We start from the raw sequence: 14,696 nt of genomic DNA, 5'->3' as shown, positions 1-14,696 counted from the left end.
GTGAGCTGTTCTTCTTTGGGGAAGGTGTAAGATGAATGAAATAAAACTGTTCTTCTTACTCTCTTTAATGTGTCTATTCTCGGATTTTGTTGTTGTTGTTTTTCCAGTGGGGTTCTGTGCTGAACTTTCAGGTTCTTATCTGTGGGTAGTTCTCAAAAATAGTGTTTCCGTGGGACACAAAGGACCAAAATTTGATTCTGTCATCTTGCGGATATACTAAATGGTTTACATGCTGAATCTCAAGTCAGTCTCAGAAAAATATCTTAAGCAGCATATGTTAACATTCCCACCCTCTAGATGAATGTGCTGAGGCCCAAACCAATGAGATAATTTGTTCAACATCACTCAATTAGTAAATAATGGGAGGTAGAGCTTAAAATTAAATTCAGGTCATGAGATTAAATGCTTAGACATTATAAACATGAGCTGATGAACTTTATAAAGATTAAGTAAGCCAACAGTATAAGAACAGCATATTTTTATAAATGCAAGGCACATTTATAACATACAAGTGGAACTGAGTAGATAGATTTACCTGGCCCTGAACACATTGTCAGAAAATAATGACCTGCCTTTACCTTACAGTTTTGTCTTCTTCCCATATCGGTACCGTCCCTCTTTGATGTTGTACTGAGGAACCCCAGGTGATTGCTAATCAAATCTATTTGAGAACAAGTACCTCTTGCAGCTACAACCCACCGCTCAAAAAATGAAAATCAGAAAGTATCTAAAGACAATGACCCACTGGGGTATTCTAGGGAAGGAAACTAAAATGCCATTTCAATGAAAAAAAATTTGAATTTATAATACTGGGTATTTCAATCTGTCCTTTTGGAGCTTGGCAGTATTACAAGTTTATTAGCTTTTTTCAAGGATGATACTGTAAGAAATCTGAGTGAAGTTACATTTCTGTAGCCATGCCCCCAGTGACCCACTCTAGAAGAGGTCAATCTTCTAAAAATTTATCTTTTTTAAATGTAAATTAAAATCAGAATAATTTTCTTTCTTTTTTCAAAAGTTTTTCCGTGTATTTTAATAAGGCTCAAACTGTCTCCCTGTGTGCCTTCCCTCAAGTTATCCATTTTTAATTGTCTTTGGATCTTGACATCTTGATGCCACAGATAGAAACTGTGGCTCTGTTCTGCCATCCTCCCCCGCCCCTTTCCTCATATGTTCAGTGAAATAGGCTTAGCCACCATCTGCATCTCTGCATGGAGGCAGGCTAAATGTCAGCCCTCCCGTGGGCTCCATACAGAACAGAGCTCCAGAAGACCTGTTGGTCTCGCACCCAAACTGCCATGGCCCTTGCATTGCTGATTTTGCCTATTAATATTTCAACACTTGGGTTTCGTGAGCTTGGGAAGCACTTTTGTCTCAGTAGGGTACACAAGATAAGCTCAGAACTGAGGCATTTCTCCTGTTGGATATTAGAGAACTGGTTCTTAGATCTGAGTAAAGAGCACAGCCTCTACCACCTCTTTATTGATATGCTAGGGGACTAGATGTCATATTAAGCTTTAAGAAAGGGGGAAGTAAAAATACATATTGTATTAGTATTGAGTAAAAGGGAAGGATAGACTAAGGTGAATGGAGAGGATAAAAAAGGGCTAAAGAAGATTAAAAAGGAAACATTGGAGAGAGAAGTGAAAAAAAGAGAAAATGTAAGCCATAAGCTTAGCATTGAGCTTTCATTAATACATGAATCAATATAGGAAGGAGAGACTGTGAAGAGGACAGAAGACAGAAAACAGAAATGAGCATATTTAGAATGTCTATAATGTACCAGGCATGTGTATGGGACTTTGATATCCACGCTTTCATTCAGTCTTCATCACACTGACACAAACTGAATATAAAGAAAGCTAAGTTCAGAGTGGCTATGAAAGTTTCCTCAATTTCAAAGCCAACAGCAGATTCAAACCTCACTGGTAAAGCAAGGATTTGTTGAGCACCTGATGGAGAAGTGCCATAAACTGTGCCAGTTGTCCAAATGAATAATCCATAGCTTACACTTTCAGAACCTCACAATAAATTAGAACATATTTACTTGACAATCCATGGGAATTTGGCCTGAGGTTGATATGTCAGGGTTATGTCCAGACAATATAAATTAGTCTCTAAGCTCCAGAATCTAATTAAGAGCTAAAGTCTATTCTAGGTTGGATGGAATAATTCTAAATTCTTCAGATTGTTGATGGAAGTTGGTCACAGTGGCTCAAGCCTGTAATCCTAGCTACTCAGAAGGGAGAGTCTGGGAGTACTGTGGTCTAGACAGGCCTGGACATAAAGTGAGACCTTACATCAAAAAACAAAGCAACGCAAAAAAGGGCTGGCAGAGTGGATCAAGTGGTAGAGTGACTGCCTAGCAAGTATTAGGCCTTAAGTTCAAACCCAGGTACTGACAAAAAAAAAAGTATAGTTCATGTGCTACTCAGTTTTACCTCAAACAGCAGGGGTTTTCTTGAGGTGAACACGTCCCACATGCACTAAGGTCAGTCTTGAAAAGACTTGGGGTCAGAATATTGTAAGTGTAAGAATCACAAGTACTAACCTCTACAACTTGTCTGTGCCAGCAAGGAAATGAGCCCAGGACTCTGGGTCGGGGGGTGGGGAGGGAGAGGGAAAAATCAGTAAGTAAAGTGGGCTGTAAATTGTGGTGAGCATTTTAGATTTTACTCTGTGTGTTGAAGGAAGCTGCCGAGGGTTTTAGTCAGGAGGATGATGTGATCTGACTATGTTAGAAGTATTTAGGGAGATGAGGAGAAAGATAAATGAATGACTATGGATACAAGAAATTAGTTAGTAAACTAAATAATCTTGATGGTAAAAGATGATGCTGGAATTGGGAAGCAGTAATGGAAACGGAGAGAAGTTTGGATTTAAAACATGTCATGGCGATGTAGTCAGTTAGGTATAGTAGGAAAAGCAGAATAGCTAAATGGAGAATGAGTTCTGTTTCTAGTTAGGGCACCATAGTTAGAAACTGACATAGTTTCTAAGACCTAGAAAAATAAGAAAGAAAAGAATTTTTCATTGCTATTATCACATGGCTATGGACATGTAAAACAGTAGTTCTCTTATGAACACTTAGTTAGAGATACATATTAAATAGACAAGTGTATAAACAGTGAAACTAGGGCAAAAGACACAAACTGGGGAGTCTTCAACATTTATAGGAAGAGTATTATAAAAAAAGATTAAGTCAAAATCTAAGCCATGTCATATTCCAACATCTAATAGATTAAACAGAAAAGAGGAAACAAGCTCAAAAGTTAAGAAGGAATAAACAATAAGGTAAGAAGGAAGTTAAGAATGAGATAGCAAGAAAAATAAGAGAGGGTTCCTATGTGAAAGGAGTGGTCAGATGAGCTACATTCTGCTGAAATGTAAAGAAACATGCTCAAGAGCTAGCTGCTGTATTTCACCAGACAGAGGTCACTGGTGATACTAAGAAGAGCATTTTCAATGGAGGATTTCATATGGAAGCTGATTAGAACAGTTTGAGGAAGGGAATAGAGGAGACAGAGGATGGCATATTCCAAAACTGCTGTGAAGTAGAGCAGGGAAACAGGGCAGCTTTGGGAGAGAGATACAGAATTGAGAGTATGCTTTCCTCACATCATGATGCAGAATACTGACGTTAGGTTTCCCTGAAATGAAAATGTGTGCACAAATAATTTATGAAGAATGTTTTCTTGGGGTTACTAGAGGGAATGGGTGAGAAGAGGAAGCCAAGCAAGGGGAAGATGCCTGGCAGTCTCTCTGGAGTGGCTTCAGATTGAGGCCTCAAGGGAATTGTGCAGTGTATGCTACTCTTACAGCAGCCCTGACCTGAAGCAAAGGTTGGGGATCTCAAAATCCTATCCCCTTCTGATCTTGGGAAGAAATCCTCTTCTGGATTTCTGAGTACATTAAAACTAAATGCAGTAAAAATGAATCCTACAGGATCTGAAAAGATTGCCTTCTAAAAAACTTACTTTCTGGAAAGAAATTTCACTGGGTACCTGATATACCAGGCACCTGTTTCTATTAAGCTGCATGAATATTCATTTCAAAGATATTGCTGAGCACCTACTATGTGCCTGTTATGAATCTGTGCTGCTCTATAGTATGATTTGCAGCAAAGGGTGGGGTTTTGAGCCTTTCTGCACTAAGGGATGTGGCTTCACTAATGAACATAAATTCATGCACAATTGAAGGACAAAAGCATGGAAGAGTTGAGGGGCTTTATTCATGCCATCAATACCCATTCCCAACCTAAAGCTCTGAGTGCTTACTAGGAGTTCAGTAAACATCAAGAGGTATTTTTCCCACTTGTTCTTTCTGTCTGACCGGAAATAAAGATTTGATGATGCAGACTCTAATGGCACTTGAGTTGCTGGCTTGAGTGAGATAATGGATCCTTCCTCTCCCACTGTTGTACTGATGGAAGGAGAAAATAGCTCACACCTACAATATGTAGGCAGAAGACAAGGTCATTACACAGACCAATTTCATATTCCCCAACTCAAAGCGACGTGAGTTTTGTTGTTACACAACAAAAAACACATAATCTTCATGTTGTCCACTCTATTTGGTGCTGAGACTACAGAAGTAAGACACAACTCCTGCCATTGAAAAGGTGCAAAAAAAAATCAAAAGATAACACAGAAGCCCATGATCCAAACAAGCATCAATTTAGAGCTATGTGACTCCATTCTCATTTCTCTTCTTTCTTGAACTAATTGCTCATAAGCACTTATCCTGTCAATATTCTGACATAGATTTCTTACTCATTTCAGTACAATCATTTTCTCCACTACCAAAACTGGTTACTTATTTCTATATCTCATTTCCTTGGACAAACTGTTTAAGTGACAATGGAATAATGTTAATAATTCCACAAACTTTCCTAACCTACCTTCAGACCCAACTTCATAAATGTACATGTTTATGGGGCAACTCAGATTAAATGTGTTTCCTAAGCATGTGCAGATCTCCTCTGCATTTCTAAAGACAGCTGCAAGATACCCTTATATGACCTTATTGCAGGGAAGTATGAGGACATGGTAGGGGAGGAGTGAGTTTATTTTCTATTTACTGAGAAAATGCAATCTAATATTGGTCCAACCAGGAATATGAAGGTTTCTCCATCCTACCAGAATCATGGAGCTCCTTTAGTGACAATGTGATTGATATGTCACCAGATTGGTCCCACTGGAGGACAAAGTCACACATTGTACTGCTGTTCAACTTGTTAGCAACTGTGTTAGCTTTCTAGGGCTGGCAAGGCAAAGTACCACACACTGGCTGACTTAAACAACAGTAAATTTTTGTCTCACACTCAGCTCTGGAAGCAAAATGTCCAAAGTCAAGGTGCCATTGGCAGGGACAATTGCTTCTGAGGCTTGTGAGGGTGAAACACCTGTTCTTCTACTTTCTGTATGATTGAGCATTTCTTGGCTTGTAGATGGCATACCCTCCTGTCTTCACATTCTTTCTTCCAATATGTCTGTCCCTGTGTCCAAAGGTCACCAGTCATATTGGATAAGGACCCACCCTAATGACTTAATTTGGTCATCTGCAAAGATACACAGATATTAGGACTTTTGGGGTGGGTGACACAATTCAGCCCCATAAGAGCAACTCAGAATTCAGATTTCCAACAGCTAGCAAAAGCCACCTTCCCTATGTCCATCTGTACCCTATGATTGATCAGCAAAAGGAGTTTAAAGCCTGGACACCTGGCCCTGATTCAGCACAGTTCTGCAGGGCTTCCCAGCTCCAAAACTCCCTAGAGTTGGCACAGACCTCTGCCTGTGCCTTCTTTCAGTTCCCCTATATGCTTTACTGGAGACCATGACTACCTGTGTACAAATACCCAAACCAGTTGGCTTCCCGAGTCACACCATTTGTAGCAGTGCATCTCTGGGCTCACACTGTGCCTGTGACGAGAAGATAGAGATCACACCTAACTTGCCCTCAGACGCCTTCCTCAAATTCAGAAGACATTATCAGGTATAGAAAGAAACGTTCTACATACCACCAGCCATGAGCTCTCCACTTTCTATTGGTGAGTTGTCTTCCTCACTTGCTCATCTCCCAAATCTCAACCTATGATCATGCCTATCTTTCCCTTGTGAAATCTGCTTCTAGAATGAAAAATGAAGAGAACAAATTCCTGTCTATTAAGAACAGTTGTTATCTAATCATTTTATATATGTGATCTCCTTTAATTCTCTTGTTTAGCCTATTGCCTTCCTATTACAAATGGAAACACAGAGACACTAAGAGCAGTAAGAGCCCAGCTCATCTGTTTTGCAACAAATCCAGAAAGAATGAGAATCCAGGGGCTTCTGATTATAAAGGCTGTGATCTTTCTACCACACCACTGGTTCCCAAACCTATATTGTACAGGCCAAGAAAATAAAAACAAAGAAAAAATTGGCAAACAGAAATAGAGCTACAATTTTGGATCTTGCCAAAAAACATTAAAAGCAAAAAAAAAAAAAATTCTACTATCACCATGATTTCATAATAAAAGGGACATTTCAATCTAGAAAAATATGCAAATAATGAATTTCAAAATAGAGGATCAACACTTAAAACTGAATGAGCCTAGTTTCATGGAAAAATAGATTCCATTGCTCTTGGTTTTATTCATTGTGCTACAAATTTATGGAAAAACTGTAAAGGAATGATTCAAATCTTGAAAAGGGGCTTGGAGATCACCTCAAAAAGATTTGGGTTTTATTCACACTAAAGTAAAAACAGCACCTCTAGGTTATATAGCTAAATATTTTGAGTGTGTTGAAACAGATATATCTAAGTTAGCTTTGATATGATTAAAACATAGCTAAAGACTGTGGAGTGTTACCCTGCAAGAAACAAAGTGAAAGCAAAAGGAAATCATATTTTATAACTTGACTATTTCTCAGATCTCTCTCAGAACTCAAGAGGTGGCAAGAGTCCCATTTCCAACAGGAAAATTTTGCTTTGGCCCTATCCATTCACATTAGAATTCCTTTAAGAGTTGCATTCGACAATTTTTATTCTGCCATTAGCTACCTCTGGCAGGGAACAATAGTTAGAATTCACATGCTAATACCTGAAAGCTTGTAAAATGCTGGCTCAGAGTCTGAAATGCATATATTCTATAATGCTTGCTACATGTGTTATCTAATTATTGAGTAGAAGTATAATAAGCTAATATATTTGGTAGTGGTTACAAACACTGACTTCCATTTATAAGTATCCTTTCTCAACAGAGCTCCCAAAGCACCTTCTTGATGGCAGCAGGTTAGCCACCCACCAGTGAAGTACAGATGCCTCAGGGGCAAAAACCCATGTGTCAGAGGTTTGAGCATTGCAAAGAGCACACCACAGCATTATCTCAGGGAGGCTCTAATTCCCTAAGTCTTACAGATTTAGAACTGACGTGAGGTATTTCATTTGAAGAACAGAAGTATTTTAAGAAGGCTGAGTGCAATTTTGAAGTGGCAATCATTCCTTACAGGCAGCTTGCCATTGTCAAAGAAATGCAGCCCCAGGAGTTCATCAGAGCTAAGTTTGAATCTAAGCTCCAATACTCATCCAACTAGGTGACCCTGAGCACTGTCCATTTCCTCTTTTAAAATAAAGGTAGCTCTCCCCAAGCTTGCTAAAAAAAATTGCATGAAAGATTGCATTCAGTAAGTGACAGTTGTCCTCATCATTTTATCATGAAACTCAAGTGTTAGGAGAATAATGAAAACAAAAACATTTAGTGAAGGTTGTTACATGCCAGAGAGTGTGCTCCGTGCTTCACATATTTTAAGCTCATTATGCCTTCCCATAAACATATTTTACAGAAAAGTGAGAAACTTGCCAAAGCTCACGGTAGAGCTAGCCAGTTGCAGTGTTTAAATGTATGTTTGGGGCCAACCAAATGATATTTTATTTGTCTCTTTAGAGAATGGCTTGGAGCACCCATGCCATCTCCACTGCTAAGCTTTGCAATCAATAAGGTCAGGGTGCAGTGTCAGCAAGACCCCCACAAGCCTCCTCACACTTCTCCAACTTCTCTCTTTCCTGATGCATATATCCTTCATTCCAAGCAAATCACTTATGAATTCTCCCAACATTCTGTAAACTCCATCACTATGGCTGCTATAGGTTACATCTGGAATGTCCCCCAAAGGTCCAAGTGTCCCCAGTCCTTCCTACTATTGGGAGGTGGTAGAGCCTTTTACAGGTGGGCCCCAGGTTATTGGGGGTATAGCTGAAAGCGGCTTGTGGAACATTGGTCTCTTCTCTCTCTTGCACATGTGACCATGAGAGGAACACGTCTCCTCCTCCCCCACAGGCTCCACAACACCATGATGGGTTGCCAAAAACCCAAAGAAACTGGGACAGTAATGAACTACAACCTCCCAAATGGTTAGCCAAGGTAAATCTTTCCTCTTGCTTATCTCAGATACTTGATACAGTAATGGGAAGCTGACTAATGCAATGCTGGAATAAAGTATTGCACAATTTCTATAGCCTAGAGTGGCCTAATACTCTTGAATTCTTCAAATCCCAAGACTGATGGCACCTTCTCTTCTGGACAGCACCTGAAAACCTGCTTTCTAGGTCATCCAAAGCTTGTTCTCCCCAGATCTTTGAGCCAGACTCTCAAGACACTCCAGAATTTTGTGAGGTTTTAAATCTTCAAATAAATTCTTTTTTGCACAGTTATCAAGAACACTTTGTTGGATTGAATTAAAGACTTTGAACTCATCCACAATTTTCCCATTTGCCTTTGTTCCCTCTACCCTTCCTTGGGCATTTTACATATATTGCCTTATTCCATTCATTTCTAATATGTCTCTGAAATTTTTCCCCATCTAAATTGTGGGACATTTTAAAGCAAGAGCTTCATCTTACAATTCTCTATGTGTATCTCTAAGGGTTTAAGACATTGTTTTGAATAAAACATAAGCAGTTGAGTTGGGTAATTGACTACCCCCAGAGGTTCAAAGTCACCTTTTTGGCCTCAGAATAATGTCTTCCTAACTTCCTGACCTTAAACTAGCCTTGGAATTTTCCAAATCATTAGTAATTCTTTGCCAAACCAATCTAAACTGTGATGGACAGGAAGCATCCTTGTCAGTAACAGTTCCCCGATGCTGTTGTTTATTGAAGATTGCAGCCTTGTGAACATCTGCTTAACAACAACAAATTCCTCCAGGGTAACGATTTGTGATCTTCCTCAAGAAATGACTTAGACTTCAACCCTGATCAGAGCACTGGTAAGCCTCACACTGTCATTACAGAACGCAAATGTACCCTACCTCCTGTGCTTAGAAGGGAAAGGTTAGTCTTTAGTCACAAGCCCTCCCTGCAGCTCACCAGTCTCCATTCCTTGACTCCTTTCTAATTATCCAAAGTATGTCCCCTTCTGTACTAGGCTGCTTTCCACAAATGAAAGAACATCGCCAAATCAAGTGAATTTTTCTTTTATTCATATGTGCTTACAATGTTTGGGTCATTTCTCTCTCCTCCCCCCACCCCCTCCCTTACCCCCCTCCATCTCTCCCTAACCCCCTCGCTACCCGGCAGAAACTATTTTGTCCTTATCTCTAATTTTGTTGTAGAGAGAGTATAAGCAATAATAGGAAGGACCAAGGGTTTTTGCTAGTTGAGATAAGGATAGCTATACAGGGAGTTGACTCACATTTTGATTTCTAATTTCCACGTGGAAAACAAAAACACATGTACAAAGCATACTGTGTAATTAAAATATTTTAAAAGAATTGCATATGTACTTACAAGTATCTGTTTCTCAAAATGAATTGAGGTCTGTGAAGTAAATGACAAAATGGTGTGAATATAAGGAATTGTTTTAGGATCCTGCTCAGTAACTAAATGCCTAAGGCCATGCTTTGCAGAAACTCATGGATACACCTGGCAAGTACACAGAGATCAACAGCGCATTCAGTCATGATCTTTTTAGATCATTTTAGAATTTTTCAGTACCTGAATAATCTCCTTTTCTCCTACTTCTAGTCACTTTATCCTGTAGTCTCTGGGAACCTGAAAGAATATATATGCAAATACTGATAGCCTTCAAGATTGACAAGAAAAATTAGGCTGAAGCCTGAAGCAATCTCAGGACTATTTTCTACAATCAGGTAAGATTCCTTCTATGATAATCTGAGAGATTTCAGCCTGACAATTCATTAAGAATAAACAAATTATCTTCTGAAGATCTTAACGTGAAAACCCAGACAGTGAGTGACACAATTTAGACTTTATATGAAGTCTGTCTCCATAAAGAATTCCTTAGACAACCAGGTACCATATTTAGAGCTCTCATTCTCTCCAACACAATTGAAAGTGTCACAGGCATAAGAAAGCCAAGGGTTTTTTAATCATAAGAAAACAATGTGACAATGTCTTCGTGCCTTCGACTTCTTCAGCTGACTCCCTCACTGCTTATTACTGTTATTATTGATAATAAGCATTTCTGTGCCACTCACATAGTCACATCATCCCTTGGAGTCATTGTATCTATAAGCTCAGCTGCTCCTCAATTCATGCATGAGGGAATCAGGCAAATCCCAGTTTTATTAACAGTAAAACAAAGACCTCAAGGAAAGAATCAATCACACCTTCTAAAAATTCTTTCACTTAGAAATCAAAATTCATATTTTTGTCACATACCAATGTCTGAAACACTATGAAATTTAAACACAGGCACACAAATCCACCAATCATTGAAATAATCATCATTTTTGCAAATAGACTCAAAGCTAGTTCCATGAGTGTAGAACTTTATTTTCTTTGCAATTTTATCAAAGGAAGCAAATATCAATCTTGTAACCAGCACCTAACTTAAATTTCTCCAAGCAAGAGTACCAGAAACTTCCTTGAAAGTTATGGCTCTTGTTCTAACCATTGTGATACCTAATGCCATGTGTGACAGAGACCTCTTATATAAACAATGAAACTAACTTTCCTTCCTATATATCACTGTAAGGCTGGTGGAGTGACTTAAGTGGTACAGGACCTACTTAGCAAGCACAGGCCCTGAGTTCAAACTCCAGTTCCGCTATTTCTCTGGCTTGTCAGTTATTCATGAGGTGCAGTTTCAAAGTAAGACATTTATTGATTGTTTTCGTAAATATCAGCTCATGTTTTCTTAAAAAAAAAAAAATTGAAAGAGAGGAAAGAAGGAAAGCAGGCCTGTTTTGTAGCTCTTCCATATGTAGTAATGATGAAAACTTCCCAGCAAGAGGTATTACATGTGACCCTTTACCTCAGTGCATGGCTTACAGACAGTGCTTAGTAACCAACACATCATTTTGACAATGGTAGAAAATCAATGAACCATGCTCGGTGGCATTTGGTTGATGTTAGATAGACATTTCTTCTTCTTGCCCTGTAAGTGGTTATTTCTAGGAGAATCTCAAAAGGTACTGTACCAGATTGAATTACTAAGTGGTTACCCATCTGCAAGATACTAAAATTAGATCCATGTCTATCACCTTGTACTAGTATCAACTCAAAATGGATCAAGGACCTAAATATTAGACCTGAAACTCTGAAGTTGTTACAGGAAGGAGCAGGAAACACTCTGGAACTAATAGGTATAGGCAAAGACTTCCTCAAAAGAACCCCAGCAGCCCAGCAACTAAGAGAAAGGATGGACAAATGGGAATTCATAAAATTAAAATGCTTCTGCACAACAAAGAAATGGTCTCTAAACTGAAGAGACCACCCACGGAGTGGGAGAAAATATTTGCCAGCTATACATCAGACAAGGGACTTATAACCGGAATATATAAGGAACTTAAAAAACTAAACGCTCCTAAAATCAATGAACCAATTAAGAAATGGGCAACTGAGCTAAACAGAACTTTCTCAAAAGAAGAAATTCAAATGGACAAAAAAACACATGAAAAAATGCTCACCATCTCCAACCATAAAGGAAATGCAAATCAAAACCACACTAAGATTCCACCTCACCCCTGTCAGAATAGCCATCATCAAAAACACCATCAACAACAAATGTTGGCAAGGATGTGGGGAAAAAGGAACACTCGTACACTGCTGGTAGGAATGCAAGCTGATGTAACCACTCTGGAAAAAAAAAATTTGGAGGCTTCTTAAAAATATAAACATAGATCTGTCCTATGATCCAGCAATCCCACTCCTAGGGATATACCCAAAGGAATGTGACACAGGTTACTCCAGAGGCACCTGCACACCCATGTTTATTGCAGAGCTGTTCACAATAGTCAAGTTATGGAAACAACCATGATGCCCCACTACTGATGAATGAATCAAGAAAATGTGGTACTTGTAACACAATGGAATTTTACTCAGCCATGAAGAAAAATGAAATCTTATCATTTGCAAGTAAATGGATGGAACTGGAGAACATCATTCTGAGTGAGGTCAGCCAGGCTCAGAAGACCAAAAATCATTTGTTCTCCCTTATATGCAGAATTTAGATCTAGGGCAAATGCAGCAAGGTGGTTGGACTTGGATCACATGACAAGGGGAGAGCACATACGGGAGATATAGGAATAGGTAGAAAACCCAAAACATGAAAACGTTTGATGTCCCCACACCAGAGGAACTAATTACAGAAACCTGAAAGCGACAGAGGTCAACATGAGAAAGGGATCAGTAACCAGTGTAAAGATCAGTTAGAGATGAATCAACTTGGGTTGTAACACGTGTGTACACGAAAGCAATACTAGGAATATTTCTGTGCAGCTATCCTTAACTCAACTAGCAAAAATGCTTTGTCTTCCTTATTATGCTTATGTCTTTTCTTCAACAAAATTAGTGATAAGGGCAGAGCAGGACCTGCCTGGAACTGAGGGGGGAAGGGAGGGAGAGTAGGAGAGGGGGGAATGTGCATGCACATGTGAATAAATGAATATTTAAAAAATAAAAACAATCTTACCCCTAATTTATCTGTATGCTTTAAACAATGTAAGCAATTCATCAAGTATATTTTTAAAAATAAAGGGAAAATCTGATTGTTGGAGTTATAAGCAAAGATGGAAGTTGCCACAGCTCCATCTTCCTATTTCTATTTCCAAGGTAAAAAACCATGGTCCTCCCACCATGGCCACGGTATCCCTGTGCAGCTCCATGGATTCCTGCAAAACCCGCAGTGGAAATGGCCCTTCCTGGGCCTTATGCTCCAAGACTCTCCCTTTCCCCATACTGACTTCAGAGTAGGCACAGCTTAAAGGGGATACAACTTTGATAGTTCTGAGAGTGTTGTTCTTTGGTGCCATCTGCCATTCCTGTTCTGGAGAGAAAGAATTTTCGTGTTGACTCTTAAGTGATCAATCTAATGCATTTAACGGCCACAGTGAAGACAGTCCCAGGCTGACAGGACTCAGACCTTTGTAGGGTTCTCAGTCACCACCTCCCAACTTAGCTGGCCCCTGGTCCTGGAAGCTATTACATCAGACATGGGTGCTTTCCCTTTATGATTGTCTCTCTAAAACTGAAGGCAAAGGGTTAAGGTCAAACTATTGTCGGTGCAACAAACTTATCTTAATTAGAGAAACACAGACAGCTACATCATTGTCTGTTGGGCCATGCTGAACAACATGAGGAAATAGAAAATATCTTTTTCTATTTATTGTAAGTCACAACACACTCACTATCTAAGCCCTAAACATGGTCTTTGATTTCTGTTATTCATTATTTCTCAGAAAGATCATCATAATACTTTATAGAAAAATTCCTAATAAACAGATCGATACCTACATTGCCTTTTCTCATCCTCCAAGTTTAAATACATACAAACAGAATCTTTAAATGTCACAGAAATATCACTTAACACTATACAAGAAACATTGGTTTATTTAACAAATAATAACCCTTTTGCAAGTACCAGTGGTGGACAAAGCAGACAAAGTCACTACCCTTGCAGAACTATCAGGCCACCTCCAGAATCTTGAAAGAACTAAAAGATTTTGCCAACCCAAATGTCCTCCAGAAGGAAGTGCCTCATCTAGTATCATTCCCAGTGTAGGAGCTCAGCAGTGGTTACCTAATATGAGCAAGCAGTTTCCTATGAAACTGACTCTGTACTCCAGAAGTGTAGATGTCTAAATGTGACCTACATTTTTCCATCTCTTCCTCACCGGGTGCTGAGAATACTGTAAATGCCGGATAAATGAAACAAATCCAACTCATTTGGATTGTCTCACAGTTCCAACCTCCACAAGGGTCATCTGTCAGACCAGCTATCCCCAAGAGGGGTCAGGTTCACAGGGGCACTGCAAGAACTTCTGCCCTGCTAGTGATTTAACAGTCTAGAAGGTGTACATTTGAAGACAGATACATAGATAGAGGATAGATAGATAGATAGACAGACAGACAGAAAGACAGATGATATAGACAGATCTCAAGAAGCTCAGAGGCTTCCGGATACAATAAGTGGATTTCAAAGGAAAGAAACATTCCATCTTCCCTGGCACAATCTCAAGTACCAAGAGCTGAGTCTTAATGATAATGCATTTCTTTTTCTTTTTCTTTCCTCTCTTTTAGTATTGAGGATCAAACACAGGATCTCATGATGCTAGACATGCTTCACCAATAAGCCACATCCCCAACCCTAAAACGATGAGTTTCTTAATCATACTCACAATCTTTAAGATTAAATATCCCAAAATTTCAGAAAACCTCTGGGTGCTGAAATTTTGAGGTTTCCTATACTA

The 14,696-nt window shown here is 39.2% G+C and overlaps 1 long non-coding RNA gene across 1 annotated transcript in view; it reads left to right on the top strand.

The window, feature by feature from the left end:
• Positions 1-14,696, top strand: part of LOC141420810 (uncharacterized) — a 51,514-nt gene that overhangs the window by 8,631 nt on the left and 28,187 nt on the right. Inside the window, exon 2 of the long non-coding RNA XR_012445466.1 lies at positions 10,009-10,133. This is a non-coding gene — a long non-coding RNA (uncharacterized lncRNA). The remainder of the gene's footprint in view (positions 1-10,008; positions 10,134-14,696) is intronic.

The sequence above is a fragment of the Castor canadensis genome, chromosome 1, assembly GCF_047511655.1.
Source record: "Castor canadensis chromosome 1, mCasCan1.hap1v2, whole genome shotgun sequence".
NCBI lineage: Eukaryota > Metazoa > Chordata > Mammalia > Rodentia > Castoridae > Castor > Castor canadensis.
The sequence above is the reverse complement of the archived record's forward strand: the minus strand, read 5'-3'. Positions and strand labels throughout refer to the sequence as shown.